We start from the raw sequence: 11,971 nt of genomic DNA on the forward strand, positions 1-11,971 counted from the left end.
TGTGGCTTGATTGAACTCTGGTCCCCAGAGTATTACCTGCATCTCTGGAGCAACAGTGCAGCAGTAATGCCATGAGGCTGTTGCCTCCCTAACTCTCCCTGAAACCATGCCTGTGAAGTGATTTTTGTGGATTCAATGACTTATTGCTTCCTCTCTTTGTAGACAGATTTCACCTACAAAATCTGGCAGCTTGTATTTTTAGCTTCTAGACATGTGTACACCTTTTTCAGTACTTTTAAATTCCAACTAGTTTGTTTTTTATCCCTATGTAGCCATTGACTAACTAGTTGCCTGTGATGTTTCACTAGATATCACTGCAGCCTTTAAAAAAAATATCCATTCTTTAAGTCTTAAATGCTTTCAGTGTTAAGCTAGAAGCTAAGTTTAGCTTGGGGAGTTCAGATGAGTAACGGAATGGATGGCAAGCTGGCACTAAAGGGCTGCTAGTTAATGCCTACATGGATTGGCCTAATATGCTAAAATTAGAAATCTAGTTACCGATAAGAATCTTAAATTGAAATTTTGGTTATACACCAAGTAATGTATGGCACTGAACACAGAAATGACGTGAGAACAGCTGCTTGGTGACATAAGCAGCATATTTTGGATGACTTCAAAGTTAGGAAGGGTTAAAAAATGTGGGAGATTAGCCAGGAGTACTTTGGAAAAGTCCAATCCAGAGGTAATGGGAGATTGTCAGCATTTAAATGAGTTGAGGCTATATTAGAGGTAGAAATAAGTAGTCTGAAGTGATGGCACGTATTGGGTCCGAAGCTTATCTCTTGATCAAATAGAACAGACTACCAATCTTGCACCCTTCCCTGGGAGAAGGATGAAGTCCCTAATCAAGGAATAGAATCTGGAGCAGGGGCTGTGAAGAATGGCTTCAGTCCTTCCTCGATTTAACTTGGAGAAATTTCTGCTGACTCTGTTTTGGATGTATGATAAGCAGACTGCTAATTAGCGCCGCTGGAAGAGTTGTGTGTAGTTGACATAGAACTAGGTGTTCTGAGAATCTGAGAGAAAACTCACGTTTTGCACATTCCTGCTGAGAGGCAGGATGCATCCTTTGGGGGCACGAGATATTGGCGCAAGAGCGGGAAGGCCGGTCACTGGGCCTAGGCCCAAAACGAGAGCTTTCCTGCCCTTCTGATGCTGCTTGGCCTGCTGTGTTCATCCAGCTCTACACTTTGCTATCTCAGATTCTCTAGCATCTGCAGTTCCCATTATCACTGCAAGTGATGGTGATTGTCTAAGAACTGATGACTGCAGTAGTGTCTAGCTGGATGACAAAGGTGAGTGAGGTGGAATGGTATGATGCAGTAGACCGGTTGAGAAGAATGAGGAAACATTCACCTTTGTTGGAGTCAGCTTTGTGACTATGAGAGCTGTGTTGGTCATGTGGTGTGGCAGAAACCTGATGAGAGGGATTGAATTATGAGACATAGTGTTGTAACTAAGGTTGGAGGGTTACACCAATCCTTAGCCTCACTCTCCATATGGTCAGAACAAATTTTAAATTTTTTCCTGGATGGTGATATGGTCCCTCATACAGGTTTTAGACTATGTCTGCCTTAATAGAGATATGTCAGCCAGTTTTCTTTAGTCAACAAAGAATTTATTTCAGAAAACTTTCTTAAACATTGCAGATTACTGATCAAAGGTAAAGTTTAGACTTAAGTTTGGGATGTTAACAAATGAGGCAAATATGCATAACTCAAAATATTGGTGAATACGCCACAGAACACATCAGACAGCATTTCTGATCAGTGTAGATTCCATGGATTTTACAGCAATACTCACCTACCACATAAAAATTAGTGACCATGTATGTTACAATATCCCAAAGCTTCTCAAGGGATAGTTATTCTTTAGTAGCATTGACATTCCTTAAAGACCTGCTCTTGTGGTCTGCTTCAGTGACTCTTCATGTTCTATATTCACCTTACTTTCATGGGATTCTACTGTCCTGATTTTGAAAATTGCACTCAAATGTTACTGAACCATTAATGATGCCCTGCTTCTTCTGAACCCAAACTCATGCTCTTGATTTCTTATTGTACCGTTTCTACACAGAACTAGTGTAGTTCAGTTGCCTTCTTGCAAATCTTTTCTGCATTGGACCTGTCCCTATTTGTCTTCTAACTGTGACTCTGGAATTTTCTGAGTGACCCAACGAAAGCCTTGCAAAAAGCCCTGCCCCAAGTTATTAGACATAACCAAACATCATAACCAGCAGTTGACTCTAATACAGGCAACCCCCTGGAAACTGACCCCTTAGTGTTACAATGTTCAATGGTTTTCACCACAGTGGGAAATATTTGGAAAGTGACAACATGTACACGGACTTTGGAGAAGATAGGATAGTGGATTGCAATAACAGATCAAGAATTGACGTAGAGGTGCCAGTGCTGGACTTGGGGGTACAGTCAGAAGTCACATGACACCAGGTTATAATTCAACAGATTTATTGAAAGCCACAAGCTTTTGGAGGGCTGCCCCTTCATCAGGTGAAGCACTACTTCACCTAACAAAGGGGCAGAGCTCTGAAAACTTTTGACTTCAAATAGTCTTGTTGGACGATAACTTGGTGTCGTGTGATTTCAGATCAAGCATTGCATTTTTGGTGGGGGGGGAAGGAATGATGCAGATTTAAAGGAAAGAGTAATATTGGCTGGAGAGATCAATTTTCAATAGTGGTGAGAATGGGTGGGAGGGGTTATGATGGACCATCTGCTGTTCATCGGTGATACAGTCCAGGAGTAGTTTGCCATTCATTTGGTGAGATGGAACTACATGTATGTATTTATAACTGCTCTCTATGGCATATTAAAAAGGTCAAGTTTTTTTTGGTCCTTGAGTCACAAGGAAATAGAATCCTACGAATATGGATTGCTGCACCTCCATGCAGTAATACATTTTAATAGGCTTTCTCTTCCTGATTCATGGTGGCATTTATTTTGCCAGTACAGGTTTTCACTTAGCAGCTGTCTGTGGTTAAACATGTGTGCAGACCTATATCTTACCACTGGTATTTTCCTTAAATGTACCTCACTCTAAATGACAACCAAATTGTCATTGAGTTAAACAGAATGGACTGGGTGAAGCAAGAAAAGTCTCAGATTGTTAAGAAAATGATGCACAACCAAAGAAGATGATATCACACACAATTTATTACATTCAATTAGGACTTGTGGAATTGGGTGTAATAGGTTGGGAGGAAAGCTGTCACAATTAATGTTTTTTTTAGTGGCAGGCTATAAAAAGTGAGGAACAATGATCGAAACTCAAGTATTTACAATATAGATCAGTGATTGAGATAAAAGGGGAGCTAAGTATAGTGGATCCAGATTTGCTGACGATGGAAAGTTAGGAATTTATTCTAAAGAAGTCAAAGAACAGCTGCAGCCCTATAAATGTACACATCTTTATAGTTATTTGAATGAAGCAGATTGTAGATAATAGGATATAATGTGAAGAATTGTGAAGTTATCTGTTTTGGTAGAACGGTAAAAGAAAGGATCTTTTTAAAAGTCAAAGAACAGGAAATGTTGGTTTTTTTTTGTGAGGCACCTGGATGTCCTTGTACATGCATCACAGAAAGTTGACATGCTGGTACAGCATGACAATTACATGTTAGCCTTTATTACAAAGTGATTATAGAGTATAAGAAAAAATAATTTGTGTTGCAGTTGTATAAGGACTTGGCGAGATGAATCCTCAAGTACAGTGTAAGGTCTTGGTCCCTAATCTGAGGATATACTTGCCAAGGGAGGTCAACAAATATCATAAAACTGATTCCTGTGATAACGAGAAATTGATGAGATTAACTATAAGAGTTGAATTATGGAGAATGCTTAACTCAAAAGAGCTCTTAGTTCTCGGATGTTAAGTATTTTCAAAATAGCAAGTTCCATCAGGTGAATATCTGATTTTCTGATTGTTTGAGACATTAAATTCCCATTTATTCTGTAAATTCTGCCTAACTTGTTGATTGTAGTGTTCTATTTTTAATTTCACTAATTTAATTACCTTTAACAATTCAATAAAACAAAAGACACCTTAATTACTAATGTTCAATTGTAAAATCACCTAATTTTCAGATGTCCCTCCACATTAGAATTAGCTTTCAAATATTAGAAATGTAAGTTATGGAAACAAAAATGGCAGTGAACACTGATCAAGTATTTGAGATAACGGGAACTGCAGATGCTGGAGAATCCAAGATAATAAAATGTGAGGCTGGATGAACACAGCAGGCCAAGCAGCATCTCAGGAGCACAAAAGCTGACGTTTCGGGCCTAGACCCTTCATCAGAGAGGGGGATGGGGTGAGGGTTCTGGAATAAATAGGGAGAGAGGGGGAGGCAGACCGAAGATGGAGAGAAAAGAAGATAGGTGGAGAGAGTATAGGTGGGGAGGTGGGGAGGGGATAGGTCAGTCCAGGGAAGACGGACAGGTCAAGGAGATGGGATGAGGTTCGTAGGTAGATGGGGGTGCGGCTTGGGGTGGGAGGAAGGGATGGGTGGGAGGAAGGGATGGGTGAGAGGAAGAACAGGTTAGGGAGGCAGAGACAGGTTGGACTGGTTTTGGGATGCAGTGGGTGGATGGGAAGAGCTGGGCTGGTTGTGTGGTGCAGTGGGGGGAGGGGACGAACTGGGCTGGTTTAGGGATGCGGTGGGGGAAGGGGAGATTTTGAAACTGGTGAAATCTACATTGATACCATTAGGCTGCAGGGTTCCCAGGCGGAATATGAGTTGCTGTTCCTGCAACCTTCGGGTGGCATCATTGTGGCAGTGCAGGAGGCCCATGATGGACATGTCATCTAAAGAATGGGAGGGGGAGTGGAAATGGTTTGCGACTAGGAGGTGCAGTTGTTTGTTGCGAACTGAGCGGAGGTGTTCTGCAAAGCAGTCCCCAAGCCTCCGCTTGGTTTCCCCAATGTAGAGGAAGCCACACCGGGTACAGTGGATGCAGTATACCACATTGGCAGATGTGCAGGTGAACCTCTGCTTAATGTGGAATGTCATCTTGGGGCCTGGGATTGGGGTGAGGGAGGAGGTGTGGGGGCAAGTGTAGCATTTCCTGCGGTTGCAGGGGAAGGTGCTGGGTGTGGTGGGGTTGGAGGGCAGTGTGGAGCGAACAAGGGAGTCACAGAGACAGTGGTCTCTCCGGAAAGCAGACAGGGATGGGGATGGAAAAATGTCTTGGGTGGTGGGGTCGGATTGTAGATGGCGGAAGTGTCGGAGGATGATGCGTTGTATCCGGAGGTTGGTGGGGTGGTGTATGAGAACGAGGGGGATCCTCTTTGGGCGGTTGTGGCGGGGGCGGGGTGTGAGGGATGTGTTGCGGGAAATACGGGAGACGCGGTCAAGGGCGTTCTCGATCACTGTGGGGGGAAAGTTGCGGTCCTTGAAGAACTTGGACATCTGGGATTTAATTGATTTAATTAGTGCTTTGTTACTTCACATTGCACTTGTTCATATCTAGTTGACAGTTTGCTTGCCACGTTTGACCAATTTCTTCTCTGCTGTTTCAGTTCGGATTCCAATTGCTGTCCAACATCAAATTCTGATATCACAGCAAATATGAGAGATGTGGAAAGTACACTTTAAATATTTAATTTATTCTATACTTGCAGTGGAGTCTTAAGAGCAATTCAACTGGCATGCTGTTATTTACTGTTTAATAATTAGTCGGGCAATGCAAATAAACACCAATACATTAGATTAACTGATGGCTAGTTAATTTTTTTTAAACCTCGGTGGTTGCCTGCATTTAATTAGGTGGCTACACATTTACTTAAAATCGGAAATAATTGCATTAGGTGCACAACTGAATTAATTAATTATTTGTAATGAGTCACCTGTAGAATGAAAAAGCCATCGTAAAGGTTCTTGTTCTTGCTTGTTTTTGACTGATGTAGACTCTTTGGACAAAAGGTGTTTTTCTGTAGGTAGAACTGTATGACTATGACTCTATAGAGCTGTACAGCATGAAAACAGACCCTATGGTCCAAGTTATCCATGCTGATCAGATATCCTAAATTAATCTAGTTCCATTTGCCAGTATTTGGCTGATATCCCTATAAAGCCATCCTATTCATATGATCGACGGCTTTGTAAACTCAACTACCAAATTCATTTTAATGGCTGTCCCAATTAATCAATCAAATCATTAATTGCAAAAATTCTGCTGCAGAGCCTCAGTTTATTGCAGGAGCTTTTTTTGGAATAATAGATCAATTACTTCCAGTAGCTGTGAGGCTGCATCCAATGTTGAAGTGATGAGTGGTTACAGGTTCACCCATCATTTGGCTCAGTGACCTGTTTTGTTTTATAATACTTCTACTGAGTGTCTTGGAATGTTTTATTACTTTAATGATCCAGTATAATCATTGTTGGTCAAGGTGGTGCCAAGGAATCTTTTGTGTCCGTCTGAGAAGACAAGTTGGGTCTTGATTTATCAATTCATCTGAAAATTGGCATCAGTGACAGTGCGGCACCCCCTCAGTGCTGCGAAATGTCAGTCTGGATTCCATGCTGAGGTTTCTGAGGCAGAGATTTGAACCCACACTCACTGACTTAGATGAGAGTGTGACCAATAAGCCACAACAGACAGCTGACTATTGGTAGTAAACAGGCTTTAAAATGAAACTTCCAGCCATCAGCTTTATACTTGTTTGCATTTACACTACAATTTACTGACATGTCACTGACTATAGGTTTTCCTTTCTGAATTTTAAGGTAAATTCCAGGGAGTTTGAGGGTCTGGTGACGTTAGTGTTAGTGTCCCTACCTGTGTGCCAGAAAGCCCCAGCTAAAGATATGATGGACATGGCGGTGTATCTTAGTGTGCTCATTTTGTTTTAAACAAGGAACAATGAGGCACCTGATGAAAATGTGGTGTGGTTGAGTTAGGAGGTATAAAGGTAAAGTTGTCGAAGGCGCGGGGCACAGTAGTTAATACTGCTTCCCCACAGCGCCAGGGACCCAGACTCGATTCCAGTCTTGGGTGACTGTCTGTTCTCCCTGTGCCTGCGTGGATTTCCTCCCACGGCCCAAAGATGTGTAGGCTAAGTGGATTGGCAATGCTAAATTGCCCATTTGTGTGCAGGCCAGATGGGTAAGATGTGGGTATACAGGGATTGGGTGCAGCACTCTTCAGAGGATCAGTGGGCTGAATGGCCTCTTTCCACACTAGAAATTAAGTGATTCTCTGATTCCATGACTATCAGCTGCTCACATTAGAGAGAGATGTCTGGCAAAGTTGAGAAGGTGAGACTTTCATGCTAACCTCAACCAGTGAGAATCAAACCTTTGCAAATGGCAGTCCAGCTAACTGACCCACATTAGGAGGTGTGTAATGTTTCTAAATAAGTAGAATAAAGTCTAATTCAGGACTATCCCTCACCAATTGGCTTTCTGGAAGAGAACAGAATAGAAACCTTCATGCTTTGCAAACTTTCACTGAATTGTTAATTTCAGACCAATTACACTATTATAAGCGTGAACATTTTTCATAATGTTTACACCTAACGTCAAAGTTCATTTCACAGCCCAGCATCCTTCCACATCCACTGCTGTTTCAGTTTGACTGTGCAGATTTGTCTCGTGACTAGTTTCAATGGTGGCTCAATCCTTTTACAGGACACTTGTCCAGTCAATCTTGCACACCTCACTGATCCACGGCAACCTGTCAGCTCTTGCTGGTGCATGCATTACCATTCACTTCCAGTTGTCATTTAGTTTTGTAGTCATTATACAGTGTAACTTGCTGGCCTTACCTGCTGTGCTTTCTTGTTCTGTGTTTCTGGATAATTAAGTTGTCTTTGCTACCTTACTCATTGTAGTTCAGGCAACTGTTTTTTTCTGTGTTATGATTCTTCAGATCGGAATTATTATGACAGTGTACCCAGTCTTGGTCTTTTTCAGACAGTAAAAGGTGGCAAAAGCTAAAACTGAAATTGCAACATTATCATACATTTGCGCAAATTTTGAGGGGACATAACTTTCAAGCACAAAATGCCGCTGAAAACATATTATGTCAAATTTACAGATTCAACAGATGAGTTCCAAAGCTTGGGCCCAAGGTAATTAAAACCACTAAAGGAAATTTGAAGAACTGTGGATTCTAGGAATCAGAAACAGAAACAGAAATTGCTGGACAAGCTCAGCAGATCTGGCTGCATCTGTGAAGAGAAATCAGAGTTGACAGTTCGGGTCTAGTGACTGACGTTCTGAGGAAGGGCCACTGGTCCTGAAACATTAAATCTGATTTTATTCCACAGGTACTACCATACCTGTTGCGTTTTTCCAACTGTTTCTGATTAACACTACTGTTGCCAATGACAGAGGAGGAGCTCAACGCAGAAGAAATCATAATCAGAATGATCATAGTGTACATAAAATTGACATAACAAGGTGTAGAGCTGGATGAACACAGCAGGCCAAGTAGCATCAGAGGAGCAGGAAGACTAACATTTCAGGCCTAGACCCTTCTTCAGAAATCTGACCCTTTCTGAAGGAGGGTCTAGGACTGAAAGGTCAGCCTTCCTGCTCCTCTGATGCTGCTTGGCCTGCTGTGTTCATCCAGCTCTACACCTCGTTATCTCGGATTCTCCAGCATCTGCACTTCCTACTATCCCCCACATAAAATTGAGTTCACTTTCATTCCTAAATTTAAAATAATTTGCAAATACTTGAATTCTGTACTGACCGAGGGCAACTTTGCAACCATCATTTCCAAGATTGTGTTGGAATCACTGTGCAAATGCAAAACACTGGATGCCGTAGCATCAATGTTTTTAAAAAAAGGTCTGATTCAGAAAGTCAACATTCTGGTTTTGATTGGGCGCAAAGAACAGAAGCCTGTTGAAAACTCTTTGAGTGGTACAGATGGAATATGATTTGGTACCACTACACCCACTGTGGCAGGATTAGTTAATTTGATAGTCATGACACTTTTTCCAATGGCACTTAATTTAGTAAAGTTTTGAAAATGTAGACATATATACAAGGCAGGTGGAAAAATCACCACAGCACTACTCTCTCATTAAACTGACAGTCCCCCATCTCTGGTGAGGGACAGGATTGAAGAAAGAAGGTCTTTCACGGTAATCTCAGCCAGTACAGGAATTGAACCCACGCTGTTAGTATCGCTCTGTATCATAAATCTGCCATCCAGCCAACTGAGCTAACTAGCCAGTACAGGGACAAAGCTGTACTTTTTTTCCCTTTATTCATTAATGGGATGAGGGCGTCGCTGGCTAGGCAGCATTTATTGCCCATCCCTAATTGCCCAGAGGGCTGCTAAGAGTCAACCACATTGCTGTGGGCCTGGAGTCACATATAGGCCAGGCCAGGTCAGGATGGCAGATTCCTTGCCAAAGGACAATAGTGCACCAGATGGGTTTTTCTGACAATTGACAGTAGATTCACGGTCATCATTAGACTATTAATTCCAGATATTTTATTGAATCAAATTCCACCATCTGCCATGGTGGGATTCGAACGTGGGACCCCAGAACATTATCGGGGTCTCTGGATTAAAAGTACAGTAATAATACCCACCAGGCCATAACACCCCCTCATGTTTCTTGTTTTTAATGTTGCTTCCCTTTTTATCAAAAATGTAAAAGCCCAACTGTGTTTGTGACTTAGGAAGTTGCAAAGTAAATTTTCTAATAAGAAAGTAATGCTCTGGGCTATACTTAGGGAAGTCAGAAGTGATTTTCCCAGGTTGGGATGTCTGTAACTGGCTCAGTAGACAAAAAGTTAAGGGAGAGCAAAGGGTATGTTACAAAAACAGAAGTTACTGGAGAAACATGGCAGGACTGGCAGCGTCTGCGGAAAGAAGAGTCAAAGTTTCAGATCCTGTGACCCTTCGTCAGAACTCATCAGAAGGGGAAAGGCGTACTGGAGTGAGAGGGCCAAGCAGGTCTGCCTCCTTTTCCTGGATTCCAATGGTGATCATTTTGTGGAAAGCTAAAATAGTTTGAAATGATTTGGTGTTGGTTTTTGAAAATTTGGACACTTTCTGTCTGGGTTTGCATTTGAAGATTGTATCTGGAAAAAGGGTACCGGAAAACACACTTAACCCCTTCATCGCTGAATATCTCACACACACACCACAGAAAGGACCTTTAGAAGGGGAGGGCAAAACTTGCTACAAATGATGCAGCAGTAAACCGCAAAACACAATCTGAATGTTTCAAATTACACAGCAGTATCCAAAACAAATAGACAGCCTGTTAATACAAATAATTCACTTTGACCGTGTGGACAGTGCAACAACATTTGTTTTGTAAGAAAGACTTAGAAGTACATGTTCAGCAATGCTCCTTTAGGTCCAGTGAAGAGTAAAAGAGGTTTTCCTGGTTAATATCTATGCCTGAAGCAACATTATGAAAACAGATTATTTGGCCATTGTCGCTGCTGCTTGTGGCTTTTGGTTTGTTTTTTTTAGTTCTAAATTACAAAGTATTTTGTTGGCTGTAAGCGCTGCAGAAGAAAAAACAATAAGAAGAACGGTAATATTTGAAAATTAAGGGGTTGATCATATTGGCGCTCCAATTAGAAGTGTACAAGACCAGTCAGACCATAATGTAATTTACACTAATTTACATTTGTTCTTGGAAATGCTTGAGGATGCCCTGAAGTTGAAAGAGACACTGTATAAATGCACATTTTTTAATGGTGATGTTCACAAAGAATTTTATGAAATTCTCTTTGTTATGGTAAATGTATACATTTTCAGCATCTTGTTACACAAGTATCAGGGGAAGTTACAAACAGTGATTTATTTGGGTGTATTAGCTCCCCAGCTGTAATCAATAAAATCTACAGATTCTGTAACAGTGATACTTATATACTTTTAAGGAGTTATAGAATCAGAGTCATACAGCACAGAAACAGACTTCAGTCCAAGCTATTCACACTGACCAGAAATCCCAGTCTGACCTAGCCCCATTTCCCAGCTTGGCCCTTATCCCTCTAAACCCTTCCCTATTCACGTACCCATCCAGATACCTTTTAAATGCTGTAATTGTACCGGCCTCCACCACTTCCTCTGCTAGCTCAAAGCACCACCATACGTGCCGCCCTCTGCATGAAAATGTTACCCTCAGATCATAGAGTCATACGTCATGCAAACAGACCCTTCGACCCATCTAATCCATGCTGGCCATGGTCCCACACTAAACTAGACCCACTTGCTTGTGTTTGGCCCACATCTCTATGTCTTTTTTAAATCTTTCACCTTAAATTTATGTCCTCTAGTTTTCAACTACTCCACCTTAGGAAATGGACCTTGTCCACTCATCCTATCCATGCCGCTCATGATTTCATAAAATTCTACAATGTCATCCCTCAGTCTCCAACACTCCGGGAAAAAAATGCCCCAGCTTCTTCAGCCTCTCCTGATAACTCAAACCCTCCAGTCCCAGCAACATCTTTGTAAATCTTTTCTCCACCATTTCAAGTTTATCGACATCCTTCCTATGGCGGGGAGACCAGAACTATACACAGTGATCCAAAAGTGGCCTCACCAATGTCCTGTACAGCCGCAACATGGCATTCCAAGTGCTATACTCAATGCACTGACCAATAAAGACAAGCGTGCCAAATGCCTTCTTCACCGCCCTGGCTAGCTGCAACTTCACTTTCAGGGAACTATGCACCTGCACCAGGTTGTTATTGTTTAGCAACACTCCCCAGGACCCGACCACTATCTGTACAAGTCCTGCTCTGGTTTGCCTTACCAAAATGCAACACATCACTTTTACCTAAACTAAACTCCATCTGCCACTCCTTGGCCCATCGGCCCTGTTGTACTTTGAAATACTTTTCTTCACTGTCCGCTACACCATGCATTTTAATGTTATCTTCAAATTCACTAACCATACCTCCTACAGTCACATCTAAATCACTTATGTACATGACAAAAAGCAAGAGTCAGCACTGGTTCCTGTG

This window comes from Stegostoma tigrinum, chromosome 27 (assembly GCF_030684315.1).
Source record: "Stegostoma tigrinum isolate sSteTig4 chromosome 27, sSteTig4.hap1, whole genome shotgun sequence".
In the NCBI taxonomy this organism is placed as follows: Eukaryota; Metazoa; Chordata; class Chondrichthyes; order Orectolobiformes; family Stegostomatidae; genus Stegostoma; species Stegostoma tigrinum.